Source organism: Helicoverpa zea, chromosome 11, assembly GCF_022581195.2.
Source record: "Helicoverpa zea isolate HzStark_Cry1AcR chromosome 11, ilHelZeax1.1, whole genome shotgun sequence".
NCBI lineage: Eukaryota > Metazoa > Arthropoda > Insecta > Lepidoptera > Noctuidae > Helicoverpa > Helicoverpa zea.
The window spans coordinates 7,376,240-7,394,515 of record NC_061462.1 but is presented as its reverse complement, the minus strand read 5'-3'; the positions used below and the strand labels follow the sequence as shown (position 1 = coordinate 7,394,515).

Below are 18,276 nucleotides of genomic sequence, written 5' to 3'. Positions count from 1 at the left end.
CCCAGGTCAGGCAAGTACCAATGCAACTTTTCTAAGTCTGTATGTACTTTCTAAGTATATCTTAGACACCATTGGCTGTGTTTCGGATGGCACGTTAAACTGTAGGTCCCGGCTGTCATTGAACATCCTTGGCAGTCGTTACGGGTAGTCAGAAGCCAGTAACAAGTACACCAGTCTAACCAAGGGGTATCGGGTTGCCCGGGTAACTGGGTTGAGGAGGTCAGATAGGCAGTCGCTTCTTGTAAAGCACTGGTACTCAGCTGAATCCGGTTAGACTGGAAGCCGACCCCAACATGATTGGGAAAAAGGCTCGGAGGATGTATTGGTTCCCTGAAAAACCGGTAAGTAATAAGAATACCTAAATTATAAGCAGCCTATTTACAGATTTTTTTATTTCACTTTGTTTATTTAATTGTTCATCTGTTAGGTACAGCCTTTTTTTATCGTCCCACTGCTGGGTACGGGCCTCCTCTCACATGGAGTAGGATTGAGCATTAATCACCACCCTTGCTCAATGTGCTTGCTTCACCTTTTTATAAGCCATTGGTGTCCAAGATATACCCACTTAGAAAGTACATACAAACTTAGAAAAGTTGCATCGGTACTTGCCTGAACTGAAATCGACCCTACACCCTCATACTCGAGAGGTTGGTTCTTTACCCACTAGGTCACCTACGACTGTCTGACTGTAATTGTTCATTCCTAGGTAAATATTTGGTAAAATATTGCCTGAACTCTAAGCTAAAATAAAGCCAACGCACACCATAGCCATTGTAACCCCACGATAGTGTAGGTAGGCCTATTTTAGCTTCTCAACAGATGAAAGAATCTTTCAAATCAGTTCCGTAGTTTAGGACCTTTTAGGGTTCAAAAAAATCCTGTTTATAAATATATTAAAGACGGTGTTGCGCTGCTGCGTCACTAAAAGGGGTTTCTTTACACGGCATTGGCGAGGCCGCGACACAACTTTTCTAACCAACAAATTATTATGTAGTCATTCTCATCATTTATGCAATTCTTTCAGTACGTAAGTAATAATCTTAAAATATTATGTTTTCAAATAAAACTAAATTAAAACTTATTCGAGTAAAATCTTTCCCACAACATTTTCAAGTGAAAGTATAAAAGCGCCATCTACTGGACGCAGTAGGAATTAAGTGGTTACTTAGTTTGAGCGATGCTACTAGCGACATCTGTCTGTGCCCTATTGTATTACGTAACTGGTGAAGTACCTACTGGTAGCAAGTTTGTCAAGAGCTTTTACTGCGTTTGGAAGCTCCCGGGATAATTATGTCAAACTTGTAAGATACAGATGTCACTTTCAAGAATATCAATCTTTTCTACGGCCCCACTGCAGAAGCAAATTGCCTCTTCATAATGAGCTGGTTAAAATATTGTTAAGTGTATTATTTTAGCTATTAAAAATAAATGCAAATAGAAATCACTAAAAAAAAGAAAATCTTTAAAGAAAAAGAACTTGTTTTTTTTTTTATAAATCCAACTTTTTAATTATATTTTAATGGGTACTTCAGAGGAAAGTGGGGGTAATATTCATTCATTTATAAATAAATAGTTTGGTATACCGTAGGTATGCGGCATTCTCAAATCAAAAGTAACCATGTTACATTATTCAAGTTGCAAATATTTTAGCCGGCTAAAAGGTCGTCAACAGGTTTGGCTCCCTACCAGATGCCGAACAACTGATAAAAAAATTAAAAATGGAACAGCCGCTACCAAACGGCATTGGTTGAATTCGGCGCCATTTGCAAAGGGCTGGGCTATTGTAAGCCCCGCCCACGAGGATCGGACGAAGCCGAAACGCTCCCGCCTTTGTAAGTATCTGCCATCTTTGCTACTGTCACATTTCCATACGGGGTGGAGCTTAAAAGATAACGCTGCCAAATCAGGTATGCTTCAATATGGAAGAGATTTATAAAATAATAAAGTGAATTTAAGTTAGTCGGCTAACTTTGAGGATCCCGCCATTTCTGGCGATTGCCATCTTGTGGAGTGAGTTTGTGAATATTGGTCAAATTATCGAATGAGGGGTGGAGTGCCTGAGTTGTTGTGGCGTAAGGGGAAAAACATAATGGATTTACCTACTGTTTATTTTTTAAAGATGTATGGAATGTAATGAGGTAAACACTCGTTCGACTAACTTACTAGGAAAATACCTACTACTTAGGTATACGTACCTATTTCTTGATAGATATGTGCCTAAGTATACCGGCTTACTAATAGAATGTTCTAAACAAACTCTATAAAACCTAACTAGAAAAAAACTAGGATCATTTTCTTGGCTCTAGTTTATTCCCTATGACAAAAACTATGTAGGTAGGTAGGTACCTTTTCCTAATTATACCTAATTAACTAGGTACCTATAGGCATACCTACGTACAAAACTTTAGTATTTGCTAGTCCAAATCAGTTTTCAAGGTAGTAAAGCCTCTTATCCAAAAAAAATATGGCCAAACTTCACACGAAAACAATAGCAGGCTAGCACTCAACGCCCCGTATCCTAACATTAATGATAAACAGACCATTAACCTATCCAGCCTATAATTTGTGTGTAGTGACGTCACGACTCCAGTAACCATCAACTACAATTTTATTATCCATTTGTAACCGTTTATGAGGAACAACAAACCTTTAGAGTCGTTCGCTCGATTTATTGACTCAAAAGTTCATAATATTGAGAATTATAGCTTTGGTTCCATGCTTTGCTTCGGTGCTTCAATACGAGGGTACGATAGGTAGGTACTTACTTATCATACTTAGCATTGGGATTTATTTTTACCAGATATAAATACCTAATGCAGAAAAAAAATATCCAATGGTAATAGAAATAAATATTAGGGTCTTTTGAAAGGGCTACGAACTGGGCTACGATGCTACGCGGCTACGACGCTTTTTAATATTTTATTTTGTTTTTTATTTTTTTCAGAAAGAATTAATTGTTTAAATGTTTTAATTGTCTAATACCATCATTGGGTAATTGGATAATAGGCTAATAGGTACCTACCTACTGTCTAGTAGAACCTATAGGTACCTACCTACTGTCTAGTAGAACCTATAGGTACCTATCAAAAAATCTAATACTCTATACCAGCACCAATCTCTAAGGTGACATTTACATTTTCACAATGGTTTTACTGCCTGCATAAACTGATCGCCATTCCTACATAGACATTAAAAGATGAGACAAATTCACGATAATCAGTATAAATGTACAGTTTCTACTCACGATTCGTATTTACACAATTTACGATTTCCAGATTATCGTTCCAAAAGGGCGCATTCTGAGAAGCATCTTTCTCGCAGAAAAGTTTCACAATCTCAGTCTTAGTAAATTCAAAATAATTACCTACAGGTGCCTATAATTATAGGAAATGTAGACCTTTCATCTAGCCATTTGTATGCCGCTTATAATAAAACAATAGACAATCAATTGCGTCTCTCGTTTATCTGCGCTCCGACATACAAAAAATAAACCAACAGTTTATAAGTGAAGTATCAATACATACGTACATAGCTACCTCTATATTTATCCTATATACCTACTGCTACTTCATTAGACGTGCTCTTCATACTTATATCTTTTGCAAGGAACATATAACATTACATAACACAGTGATGACGTAGACTGAGCTACATAAGTAGGCAGCACGGTACCTATAGTTAGACAATTCCCGCGCGGACGCAGTTAATTTCCCGCTTAGTTAACTTTACTACCCAACACTGATTGGATATTGATTAGAGCCCACCGTTTCACTAGTTTAAATGGCGATTCTTTTCTTCAAATAACATCGTGCCACCACAAATTTACACTCACTACTCGATTGTAATTACCTGAGTGAAGTTTATTACTTCTCTTGATTAAATAAAACATACCATAAAATCGTTTTAAATCGAACGGTATCGCAATAGATCGATGTTTTGTGATATTTGTTGTTGTTTTGTCTGATATATATCTGTACCTTAATATAGTATATACACCAGTAGGTAGATAGGTACATAATCTAGATATACTTAAGAAGTATTAACTTTAAATGATAAAAAAATGGTATTCAGATTGAATCATAGGTAAATATTGCTTTATAAAGAAGAGCAACTGCATGAAATACGTAACTTAAAAGAAGGGCGTCAACTTATCCATATACAATCCTACTTATATTATAAATGAGAAAGTTTGTGAGAATGTATGGATGTATGTTTGTTATTCAATCACGCAAAAACGGCTGGACCGATTTGATTGAAATTTTGGTATGTAGATAGGTGATACCCTGGATTAACACATAGGCTATTTTTTATCAACACACCACGCGGGCGAAGCCGCTGGCAGAAGCTAGTATCTGAATATAATAAGCAATATGTGTAGGAAGATAGACACAATACTAAACCAAGAGATGCCATATATTTCCTACTCAATCGAACAAACGCTACGCCTATGAATTAAAATGATAACCCTTTAAATCTCCATTGAAATGTAAAACTGTAACAATAACAACAAATCGTAAAAGCTACTCCAGTGGACGCTTAAATATTGACCTCCGCCTTCTAAACGGCTTTACAACGTCAAAGTTGCGCAATGGCAGGGATTTCTTGTTCTCTAATCCACTACTTGGGTGTCGAACGGCATAAAGTGTAATAAACTACATGTCTCTCTCACTATACCAACATTTTTTTCTCTTCAACCTACTTCTTTCAAGCAATTTTAAACCTTATTCTTTACACGCTAAGGTTCAACAAAAAGTTTCGAACGGGTACCGTATGCACGTGGGTGAATCGACTTTATATGAACTATTATGAGTTTACGGCTGGTGTCATTCATTTAGCGAATCTCGCGTGATGGACGGATAGAAATAATTTATACCACTACGTGTCTCGTGCTGAGTTCGGCGAAGTAAGAGGAATCAAGGTTACTGTGAGATATTCTGTACTATTCTGTAGCTTCTGGCGGGTGCAGATTGAATAGCTGCATAGATGTGTACCATCTGTCAATACTTAAATGAAATAAATCTGCCGGTCATCCCGTCTAGAGCTAAAAACTACATATCGGGTGTGTCGTTCATAATCACATTAAATGAAATTCGTTAATATACTGGTTAATATATGTCGATTAACACAAAGATAAAAGAAAAATACGTAAAAATAAAAAAATGTTTTTTTCAAACAAAGTAAATGGAATAAAAATGTGCAAAAATTAGAACACCATATAAAAGTCAGTCATTACAAACAACTGAAATTCTCCCTTGAAAACTGACAGCTGTCAACTGATCAAAACATACGATACTCCTAAATTTATCTCTGCTTTACACATGATGTTGTAAATTATAAAAACGAAAAATGACTAATGTGGTTAAACCACTGAATGGATTAGGTTATTTTTTTTACAATTCGTCATAGAATATCATAAAGTATATGCGATATGATTTAATGTGATTGTGAACGACACACCTGATATACCTAATTTATACAAAAGAACCTTACGAGCTCTCCACACGTAGGTACGTATTTTTTTCGCGTCATGTTAACTTTGCATCTTAGCAAAAGAAGCACATTTAAATCACTGAGTAGTTACCAAACATTCAGTTCTCTGTAAATTACAGCTAAAGACTGTAAAAATCTTGAACAATTGTAAATTAATAACCGAAGTTACGCAAACCGCAAAGGTATGTACAAGAATTATGAAGAAAAATATGAAATCTTACAAGAAATCAGTGAACGTTGTTTACAAACTAGGAAAGACGCGCTTTATAAGGAAATATGTACCTAGTCTTAGAGAAAATACTGTTCATCGATAGTATATCTTGAGTAGATTGTAATTGGCAGGTAGACACGAAACTTTCTCTTTTACAGAGAAGCCTACGTAAACATTGTGCGACGGATAAATAAACTTACTCGCTGTGTACGGTAATATGTCTAACAATATATTTATGTTGGTACGAGCAAATATGTAGACAAAGTGCGAGTATTAAATACATACATACTTCCTAAGGATTTTCTTGCGAAAATTAAAGAGCATTGTACATGTGAAACTTGAGCAGTTTTAAATTAAATCAAAAGGGATTTTATTGATTGATATATTGAACGTATTTTTATGCAATGTAACTTTAACCACGATTAGGTTCATTTCGTATTATTTTGTGAATGTAAATATGTTGTGCATTTTATGCCCAATAAGAAAACAGAGTTCTTGTGTAGGTATATTATTTTTACTGTATCTAAGATACCTACATAATTATTATTTAGTTAAATAATATAAAAACAAAAATGCTGACAAAATTACTGCCAATTTAATGCTCGTTTTACTAGGAGGTCGTTGATGTCTTCTATACTGTTTGCTATTGAGAGGCTACGAAGAGGTAGGTTTTGTAGCATGTGGATCCTGTGAGGAAGCCATCTTAGTAATATGTACCTATAGGTATCTACGCTTTAAATATTTATTTACTGCAGGTATTTACCTGATTAGCAACAGTCGCCATGAAATAACTAGGTATTTATGTGCTTAGATACCTACCCAGGGAAGTGTGTTCACTTTTATATTATTGCGATAATAATTTCTTTACATTACTTTGCCGTTGTTATTATCATTTACTAACATATTTATGAGGTAAGTACCTACATTTTAAAGTATGATGATAAAAAATCATTTCATGATATAGAAATAGATATACCACCAGTACCTATCGTAAACAGGGTCAAAGCTATCGGGTGGATAGGGCTTTACAGACAGAAACCTCCTCACAATACACGCCGTATCAAGGAGTGCCGCCTTTTGAATCAATCCCTTGATCCAGCCGCCTAACGAGAGCCTCGTAAGATGTTGATCGTGGCTCTTAGCCATAAGACCATTGGCCGTAACTACATACAATTGCAAGGATAATAGCCGTATCGACATTCCACATGACCATCCTTGCCGCTTTATTGTTTTGACGTTAAGTAAGTGTTATGTGTACGTAAACGAAAAGACATTATGTCAATAAAGTTAAAACAACGAGCCCGATACATTACTTATAATGGAAAATATTAGCTTGATAATTATATTTCCATCAGTTTTACATAAAAAAGAACGATTTTTTTTTCAAACTGAACTGATACAAAATAAAAACAAATGAGCGACGGATTCCAATGTTGATCATAAGTACCAAGCAATAGGTATCTAACCTATACTAACATGCCTGATAAAGATTAAACAATTTTTTGTTTGCTTGTACCCTTGAAACTACTAAACCAATTTCAAAAATTCTTTCACTGTTGGAAAGCTACACTGAGTAATATAGGCGCATTCTTTCCCGGTACGGGCATTAGTTCCAATGAGATGCGGGTAAATCGCGGGAAAACTGCTAACACAGAAAAACAGTTGAATATGGAGGACTAGGTATCACCAGTACTCAAGTGCTTTATGAAATAAATCTGGTTTAGACTGACGCAAAAGAAACAAAAGACAATAAGAATTATTGTTTAAATATACATTATAAATATTCGATTAATAGCCCATTGACATTGAACGGGGCTAGGACTTTGAATAAGAAATACCTTTCAGTCTACTATTATCCTTCTTCGGTTTCTAATTAGACAATAAAGCAACTGTATCCGATTTGTATGGATTTATTTTATTACTAATCTATACAAATTAATTATCTTTATGGCAATGAATTTATTGTCTCAAGGTTTTATGAACCTATTAAAAAGGACTCAGATGCAATTTTAAAATTGTTTTTATCATAAAAAAAATACTCAGTAAATGAGTTATGATGATATATGATACTTAGTTTCTTTATAAATTAATATAATATAATATTATTGTAATTGAAAATACAAATATGTTAGATAATAAGTGTATAAGTTTATTTACCTATAATTTTATTATTTTTCAAAATTAATGTAAAAATACTGTTAATATGAATATATCGTGAAATGAGTTACAATACTTTAACTTGTGTCAGATAAACAGGTAAGATTTATTTGTAAGCAACAGTAAGCGACGGCATTCAATTCAGTCTAGAATCTCACTGAGCAAAACTATCATTCAGTAGGAAAGAAAATCTGTAGCAACTTTTAACTAAGTATGTAAAAATTGTAGAATTTGTTGGTTCCAATGGCCAGATTTACAATTTTCTTAAACATCAGGAACATTTTCATTTTTCTGTTCGTCTCATAGGAAATCATTATTACCTACAAGGTATATTAAATCGAATGTTTGTTAAAATGCTTCACCTATTCATAACCTACCTAGTGAAAAGCTTATTAACTTTAATAAATTTAATCAGAAGCACTTATTATTTTCATCAAGCGTCTATCTGTTGGCTAAATTAATTCAATCGTAAATGAAGCTATCTTAGATAAACAAGGTATATAAAACGTTCAAATTGAGAGATAATAGACAGAGTTATTAAACAAATTGCTGCGTGAAACTTGTCTTAATTCCACTAAGAGTCAGTAGCAAATCCATGGCCAATTTAGCGTGACCGACTGCACTACGTCACGTCTACGAACTAGAAGATAAAACATACAACAAAAACAACAGACGTTTGCTCATAACAAGAAATTCTTAACGGTCCTCAGCATTCAACGAAAAGTGTCGAATTGTCACAGACCAACAACAACCCGACACCCAAAGGGTTCCCGACGGTTTGTTGTCCGAACGCGATTCACACGGGCGCGTGTTTGCATCACAAACAGTGCGGCAACGACTGAGCAATTATCACTTACCTGTGACACGCGATCACAGCACTGCACAGATTTATAGTCGATAAACTTGTATCATCACTTTTACTGTGTTGTAAATTAATTATGTGCACTAGGTATGTGAGGTTGCGCGTGGGGCCGTTGGTGCGGCCGATCGCGTCCGCGGCGTGCGACGTAGTGGCTGCGCGCTGGGCGGGCGGGGCTTGCTCGCTCCGGTCGCTCGCTCCGCTGTTCGAAGCGCGCGCCGATACATCCCTTGCCTTATCCTCTAATACATTAGGTAATCGGAACCCGGGAAAATTATCGACCCTTCAGTCCCCTTTCTTTCGGTCTCCACGATTTTTGGTCCCGCTGACAAATGGTTTTTAGAAGAGCTCTGTTGGTTTATGTGTGTGTGTAAAGATAAAGTAGGTATCTACGTTATTATCTGGAGTTTGTAGAATAATTGGGGACAGCTTTAATTATTTTTGAAGAAAGAAATAATGCTTACGGTTTTTATGAAACAATTATTACTACATTTTGATGAGTACTTTAATTTTTCTCCAAAATTGGTTCAATAAAGTTCAGTGAGAAACAATAAAAGTTTAACGTGATTGACATATCAACGCAGAGCCAGCATTTATCCTAGGTACAGCTACGAACTTTGAAGGAGCTCATTCCTTTTATGACCAAAGCGGCCATTAAGGTGGGATTTTTTGAAATCCTTTCAGAGACAAAACGAAGAGCTTGGTATCTAGACTTTAAGAAAAAAAGTGAGTGGAAAAAAAATACAGTGAAAGGAAGGTAGATACATAAATATAATTTAGTCAAATACAAGCAATAAAATCAGTTCTGCTTCTTTTACGAACATTAAGCACCGTTATACAAATAAGTGCTACGCCATACACTTAGCGTACTCGTAATTATTCAAATTAACTTTATATGTAATATTTAAGGGAGCTATAAGGTAAACGTACCAATACTCGTCGGATTTCGGAAATCACCGACTTTGAAGCGCTACTGTCTGTTAAATATTCAATATAAAATGAAAAGTTTTGCATGACGTGATAGAGTATTTATTCGTTATTCTAAGTAATTAATGTTTTTTTAATCATTTTCATGGGTTTATATACTTATTAAGGCAAAAGTAAAAAAAGGGCGATTTGTACCAATAGTCGTCTGATTTGTACGGATACTCGTCAAATATTCCCAGTACTCGTCAACTTTTAATGCTAATGTGAACTCTCTGCTCTTGAACATAAAGTTCAAGTTACGTACATTTTTTTGTGCTTGACTTTGTTAAGCATACTTGTGCCTTTGAAACATTAGGTAGATAGATAGAAAACCAAATCCCTATTTAGAATAGCAGGTCATAATCTGTTAGAAGAGCAGGTATTCAATAAAACAGATACATAGTTACATTTTAATTTATATTCCTATCTATCAAACGCTTGGAATCACAAAATCAGTCTATAAAATATATGTTATATTTCGTAATCAATCATATAACCATGCAGTCATGTGCATCAGTGGCGAGGCGTCCTTATAAGCCGATTCCCATCGGCTTCCCTTTCGAATTTCAAGAAAGTAATTTTAATATAATCATTTAAACCACACAATTTACCGGCTTCCTCCTCCATACAAAAGTACGCATGCGTGACGTCATCCACGCCGCGCCGCGCGATGTTCGCAAAATATGGGCGAGCGGTAAGCCGGCTCACGTAGCGGCTTCCAGCCAATCAAAACTCGCGAGTGAACGAGAAAGAACGCGTCAAGAGTAGAGTAGCTATATCTGTCTACGCGCGAGTGACAGCGCTTAGAGCTCTCAAATATGTAAAAAAAGAACATTGTTCTAATTTTGTTTTAGATAATACCATTAACAATTTGTTCTTTGTATTACTTAATTGAATTTATTAGTGTGTGTATCATTTGGAAATAGCATAGTTCGTGTGTGTACAATATTTTATGTTAAAGTGTTTTAGTTACATTATGTCAACATAGATGGCGTTGTGCATTTTTATGCAGAACCTGAATCACTTGGGAATTTATAATTTTTTGTATTCACTGAGTATATAATTTTGATTAAGTAATAAGTAGTTGGCAGTATCGTTACTCCCTACTAATCCCCGCGATCGCACTGTGACCTGGTACTCAGTACGAGTACAGTGTGTTGTGTGTAGTGAAAATAGAGAGACCTACGTTGAAATGAGTTATTTTGATACGTAGACAGTTTGCATCAGGTTTCTTTTTAGTGAACCTACTTTTAAAACTTAACTAGGATAGCATTTATCGCATTAGACTGTTTTCCGACAGATTATTTAGTTTAGGAAGGAACTTATTTTTCAAGGTTAAGTTTTGAGAATAAAAACGTGTTATAAAATACGTCAATATTAAAATTACTACGTCCTGACGGATTTATGAAACATACCTACGATAAATATCAATGGCTAACAGGCCGTTGTAAATTAAATAGGTACTTAAAATGTATTGTTTCTAGTGCCAACTTTTCTCAGATTCTAGTAGTTAATATACCTAACTAAAGATAATAAAGTTTTACAGATATTGATAATCTGCCGAATTCCTCGAGAAAACATGTTCAACCTATCAGTCTCTCAGTCAGTGCTAAAAGGTGGACTGAGAAATTACCTCCATTACCTCTCCCCCCCATCCCTGAGTACTCCCCCCCCAGTTTTTTTTTGCTGCGGCTTCCCTATTTCATTAAACCACCCTTCGCCACTGATGTGCATATGTAGCACGAGTAAAATTATTACTATTAAAATATTTAAATTGTAAAACCAATATTGTGTTTTCCCAAAATTTATATACAACCTTCGCTCCTCTCCCTTATGGAAGCAGCCACATCTTTTAGACAGAATTGACCAAATTATCCGTACTATCCTTCATCTCTTTTTAATTTGGTCTTGGACGACCGAGCGTGGCTTCAAGCCACCCTTTTCAAATGACCCCTCCCGCTGTGGGTTAGCAGCGGTGAGGGAGTGTCAGACTCTTACTGACTAAAAACCGTTGTGTTCAGTCATAGGCCTTTTATGTACCAGGGCCGTGGTATTTCTTTCGAACAACCCGCAGCCCCCGCTGGGGTTGCTGACATCTCTTTGAGGAGCGCGTGGAACAACGCGCGCCGTCGACACGGGCGCGAAGCCACCCTTCCGATCAGATTCGGTGGCCTCGGCGTCCGCAAAATTTCCAGTTTAAGTCTACCGGCATTCCTATCCTCGGTCTGCGGCACTAAGGAGTTGACCAGCAAAATTTTAGCCCCTTCATTGGTCGATTCTGAGGTGCATGGTATGAACGCCTGGAAAGTAGCTTGCCCAAATACAGCCTTCCCTGACAACCCGGCTTCCCAGAGACAGTGGGACGAGCCGCTCTGTAGATTGACGAGAAATAAACTAATTGAAACATCTGTCAATACTACTGAGCGTCTGGCTGTGGGAGAGTGGGAGTCAGGCTATGGCTTCACGCACTGCCGTCACCCAGCGTTGGGACCATGCTGGGTGACACAACATTCCGGCTCGCTACATGCCTACGCCTCGGCGCTCCCACGGGGGCTCCGCATCGCTGTCAGTGCGGCGAATCTGTGGACTGCCTTGGGCACCATGGTCTTTCCTGTGGCAAAAGTGCTGGTCGCATGGCACGACACGCCAGCATAAATTACATGAAAATGTGGAGTCCACTCGTGACCAAAAGGCTGGCCTATACTTCGGCCAAAGGATATGCATTACCATCCAGCGTGGCAATGCAGCCAGCCTTTTGGGCACGATCCCCGCTGACAGCGATGCGGATGAATTTTTTGATACTTAGTTTTAATATTTCCCCCTTTATTATTTTTGTAAATATGAAAGTCTGTGAGACCACCACACTGGTCAATTTTGAGGAGCCATGCCTGACCGAGGCTTTAAATGCTTGGAAAGTCGTGCAGCCGCAGTGCCGGCCGCATACCACGACATGCTAACATCAACGACGTGATCCGTCGCGCTCTTGTTGCCGTCGGCGTACCAGCCGTACTCGAACCAAATGGCTTGGTACGCGACAATGGCAAGAGACCAGACGGCATGTCGCTATTTCCGTGGAAGTTGGGTAGGACATTAGTGTGGGATGCGACATGCATCGACACTCTTGCGCCATCTCCCGGAACTCTCCCATCCCGGAACTGCATGTTGTGCTGGCTCCGCCGCTGCACAAGCAGAGAACCTCAAGCGGCGCAAATATAGTAACCTTATATTCAAGTACATTTTTGAGCCGTTTGGGGTTGAAACTCTTGGGCCGTGGGGTCCGAGAGCCCGCCTTCTTGTCAAGGATATTTCCCAGCGCCTGGTTGACACTTCACGGGACCCAAAGGCTGGCTTTTATTTCGCACAGAGGTTGAGCATTGCCATCCAACGTGGCAATTCTGCCAGCCTTTTGTGTACATTACCCGGTGACAGCGATGAGGAACAATTTTTTGATGCACTGTATTAGTTTTCAGACAGACAGAGCTCAAGATTCGTGCCGATAACTATAAGATTACTCTTTACCCATCAATATCGAATACGACAAGCAAAGCAGTGACAGCGATGGAAGCTATGTCATCTTAGTTTTAAAACTGATTTTAATATTTTTTGCGTCAAAACTAGTTGAATGACATAATTTTTATACAGGCGCTATTAAAGCAAGTTCGAGAAACGCGGTACAATACGCGTGACGACATGCAGTTATTTCAAACAAAAAGCATAGTGTAAGAACAGTCAATTTTTGCTTGCCACAAATTGTAATCCAAGCGTAATAGAAACAAAGGCTAGTGGTAGTTGTACCCAAAGCGGTAGATATGTATCGTGTGTCCTTAATCGAATGGCGGAGGCCTACAGCGGTCAATATATACCTAAAAAAAACACTCGTAGAAAGTGCATACTTATAGGAAACAGGGGATTTAACCATTAAGAAACATATTAATTGAATCGAATAACATGACTGTGTACGTGCATCTAGAACCAGAAGAGTAAAATGTACCCCTAAGAAAAAGCTTTAAAGAAACGCAGTTTTATCAACAAATGTAGTCTAAACCTTAAATATGTTTGTTCTAGAGAGATAACAATTTTGTAAAAGTCCCGATATTAGCTATTTATTCGCATTTTGTACTGTAAAACACAAAATATCCTCATTATGACGAGTTTAGGTGCAACTTTTGAGCACGTCCCAGTAGTCGTCATAATAATTCTAAAATTGACGGGTTTTGGGTCAAATAGGAGTTTTAAAGTACCAATAGATGTCATATTAAAAAAATATATCTTCTTTGTTAAAAGTATTCCAAATTGCATATTACATCGTTAGCAAATAAACTTAACTATCTAATTAAACAAAGAAACATACCACAGACCCCATTGGAGTTATGTAAATCAAAGCACAAAACCACGTGCTGAGTTTCACTTTTGACAGCTGAACTTCACGAAAAAACTATTTTGTTAGGGCGCACACTTTTCGAATAACATATCTCAGACGCCATGAATGTTAAAACCCCGTATTGTAATTTCAATTGTGCAATATATTATCAACAATATGTTGACATATAAACCGGGCCATTTTAAGTTCAGTAGAAATAATAAATAAAAGTTTTTAGATTAATTGACGACTATTGGGGCATGACGACTTCACCCGCGTTTACCTTAGTTTACTTTTAGCGCGCCGTAATAGCTACGCGATTTTTATCTTGGTTTTTATTTTAATAGTAAATATTGTGTGTTAATCAAATGGTGTTGGGTTTGTGAAGGTTTCATAGTTTTCGTTTTATAATATTTAAGTACTTATGATTTGTATGGATTAGTTGGTCTCGGCATTTCTTGTGAATTTCAGCCTGAAGGTTTACGGAAGAACAGTAGACTAAAAATATAACTGGAACTAGAATATTTTTTACACAGACATCTTAAAAAAACCTAGATAATAATTTCCAATAGAACATACCTACCTTACTACATTACCCCAGATTACTATTTTCCCAGATATTTTTTTTGTCCTTTTCTTTCACTTCAGTTTTCATTTCTACCTACATGCTAATAATATAACTAGTCAACACCCTAACCCCTAAGCGCCTAAGTCTACATAAACCCCCATAGGTACTTATACTAAGCTCCACTACAAATACCATGCAACACAGGTACCCATTTACATACCTAGGTACGAGTATCATGCGCTTGAATATGAACCATCAAACTTTATGATAGGTATAACTAGGGCTGCCATCCGTTCGGGTTTTCCCGGATTTGTCTTAGTTTGGAGCACGTCCGGGGGCCGTCCGGGCGCGGTTTGAAGAAGTGTGTGTGTGAAGAGGAAAACCCGCTCACTTTTCATGTAAGGAAGCACCTATTATTCGGCCAAATGAAGAAATAATACGAAAATTGGGTCTTGATTTATTTGCATATTATTTATTATTTGGTCTAGTTGTCGCAAGTGTGGCTGCTGAGCACGAGGTCTCGGGTTCGATTCCCGAGTCGGGCCGAAATCGCTTTGTGGGTTTTAGAAGACTTTCACAAAGCAGCCCGAAGCCTGGAAGTTGGTGATTGATTCACCCGTGCATCGGAGAGCACGTAAATGTCGGTCCTGCGCCTGATCTCTCTCCGGTCGTGTCGGATTGCCGTCCCATCGGGCTATGAGAGTGAAGGAATAGGGAGTGCACCTGTGTCTGCGCAAATGCTTGTGCACTATAATATGTCCTGCGCAGTTGGCTAATCTCCTTACATGAGAACAGCCGCCGTAGCCGATAATCGGCTAGGAGGACATCATTTTTGTAAAACTGCGATTTACGCCTAATGTCTGGGTTTTTTGACTCTTTGTCCGGGTTTGGCGAAATTCGAGATGGCAGCCCTAGGTTTAACTAATGCATAACATTGCGAGTCAGCGCCATTCAGAACAGCCGCGGCTACAAAACCTAATGGATATGGGTTACTAGAACTTTACACTGCACTCAATCAAACTGAAATATTATATCTCTGTTTTATGTTTTATGGGTATTTAATAACTGGTAAAAGCATGTTGGTAAAAACGTAAAAATGCTTTTATCCTATCGGAATATGTTCTATCTACTGATTGAGTAATTTTATAGAAGACTGAAGGGGTACCTACCAGTGAATATTCAGAATATCAATTGTTCTTTATTGGTTCATAATTGCGATGGAAATTCGAGCTCGAGGTATGCTTAGGTACTTATAGAAATAATAGTTTCAAGCCCGGTTTCACGGTTAGCAATAAAGTGTCAGTTAGTTATTTGACAGTTAATACTGCTTATAATTCCTGCCAGATATTTTCATCCGATATCTGTGAAACTAAACGTTCTAGTTTATCCGTAAGATAAGTCACTGATGCACTATCAGAGATTTTATCTGGATCTGGTGAAACTGGCCATTAATATTGTCTTTATAACTTAATTCAAGCCTGACAATCCATTTTCTTCAACTACCTCGGTTTATTTATGAAGATACTTAATTTTTCTTTCATACGTTATTGGCGTAGGTAATAACATTTTTCCGTGTTAAACCAATTAACAGTCATGATATCGATTAAATCTAGATTAAACTCGTAATTTGTAATAAACCTGTCAAATTACAATCAAGATTCATAACTGAGTATCGTTTATTAAGACAGGCAAAACACGCAATCTATTCAAACCTCGACTAGTTGAGAATTCATTTTTTGCAGTTTAATTACAACAGTTGGCTTTACGTATACATTTTAGAATAGAAACAGGTAATAATGTTAAATTATGCCCTGGCATGCTCCTTCCTCACGGCCCTGATTGCGTCCTAGCTTCGCCAAAGAATTACCGACAAAGTTAGAATCGAACCGACAGCAAGCGGCGGCATTATGAACACGCACGACGAACTCATGAGATTTTCCTAAAGCGAACTTTGTGTAATTTGTAGTGAAATCACGAAGCTAGTAAACGTCATTCACTAGGTACATTATAACGAAGTACGCTTGAGCAAATTAATGTCAAACTACATGACTTTGTGAATAAGTACAATTGTTTCCACGATCAGCGAAAACGGAACCAAAAACTGTGACTCTTTTTTGTTTTCAGCACATTATACGCAATTTTATGATGTGTAATTGAGGTTCAAATTAAAATGAGATTGTTATCGTAGGCGGCGAGGCTTCTTAGATGGTGTTTATACACTTTTAATTGTGAACTTTTGTTTTAATGCCTTAATGATGAAGCCACCGTTCGGTTAATTATTTTATAGTAGTGTTGCAAGGTAACAAAATTGCTTTAGTGGTCTATAATACGTTGCCACTATAGGCTTCGTAGTAAGCGGGCAATACTGTTTGTTTAATAAAGTGCCGCTAATAAACCCGCGACCACACGAACCCACATTTTTAACCTTTAATAAAACTAGCTTTGTGGGTTTTACGATTTAAATTATATGAATATTTAACTCGCTACACTCGAAGTGCTATGGGAACTTTGACTTTCAGTAAAGGAAATGTTTGGAAGCCTTTAACGCTCTGGCTTTGCTTAGACCAGCAATAGTTATTATTGCAAGTCCGATGATGAGCAGGTAATAAAATCTGCAAATGTAGATAAAACCAAATGGTACACCAACAAAGTAGATACGCCTCATTTATTTCTATAAGTATACTCCAGTATTTCATATGACACTGAAAAATAAATACGTAGATATTTCTTTTTTTTAAACTGAAAGCCAAACGAAAATAACATATAGATTACATATTGTATTTTTAAATCCTTGGGTCAAAGCGTCTCGATTTAAAATATCAGAAGCTAAAATAAAATAGTCTTCTATCGGTATCGGTGCGTTTTGTAACTGCAAGTTGTCTTAAATCAATTACACTACAGATTGCGCTATGGGCTATGCCTAAGTTGCTTTTCACACAAAAAAATAGCTATAAGTATATTAGTTTCCAATCTTTCCTCAACACGATTATAAAATGGTTTTATTGCTGCTGCATTGTAAAGAATCCTGCAAGGCAGCCTTGCAATATTTAAACAGAATGTATTTGAAGGCATGCGTGCCTCGGTGGAGCGCGTGCCACATTCCTCGACGTATTGACTCGGACCGACACAAAGTAACTTAGCGGCCATACGGATAGACATACAAAATTTGTTTTGCTGTTAACATTGTGTGGGGAATAAAACTGTTGAAAGGAAAAACAGTCTAGGAAGATCGAGGGAAATTTTCTAAAAAAGAATGCCTAAATATTGTGCAGTACCTAAAGGGTCAACGACACATCACTCGCATTAACTCTCCCGCAATATTTTTAATAACTTCAACCTTAACGCAATCAATCAATCATGAGAAATTCAAAATGTACTCAAAAGGGCTAATTGCGCGATTAAGTATTATTATTTGGAACAAGGCAAACCTGTAGTGGTCAGAAAAGATCAAACCAAGATTTGTAAGCAATATACAAACATTTTGGTTTTGTTCCAGTCATTTCATGTGCTTAATAACAATTTTTTGCTGTCCATATGTTAGGATGCAAGTAAGGACCACTGGACTGTTTGCAAAGTGCACCGCTAATTGCCGGTCAGCGTCGCACCTCACAGCTGATTTTATATTGTACGTACGCACCTACATTATAAATATACCATGATACGAG

The 18,276-nt window shown here is 37.3% G+C and overlaps 1 protein-coding gene across 1 annotated transcript in view; it reads right to left on the bottom strand.

The window, feature by feature from the left end:
- Window positions 1–8,782, bottom strand: part of LOC124634569 (homeobox protein abdominal-B-like) — a 94,274-nt gene extending 85,492 nt beyond the window's left edge. The window contains exon 1 of the mRNA XM_047170187.1: window positions 8,716–8,782. The gene's annotated coding sequence lies outside the window, so the exon portion shown is untranslated. The remainder of the gene's footprint in view (window positions 1–8,715) is intronic.
- Between the last annotated feature and the right edge of the window lie 9,494 nt (window positions 8,783–18,276).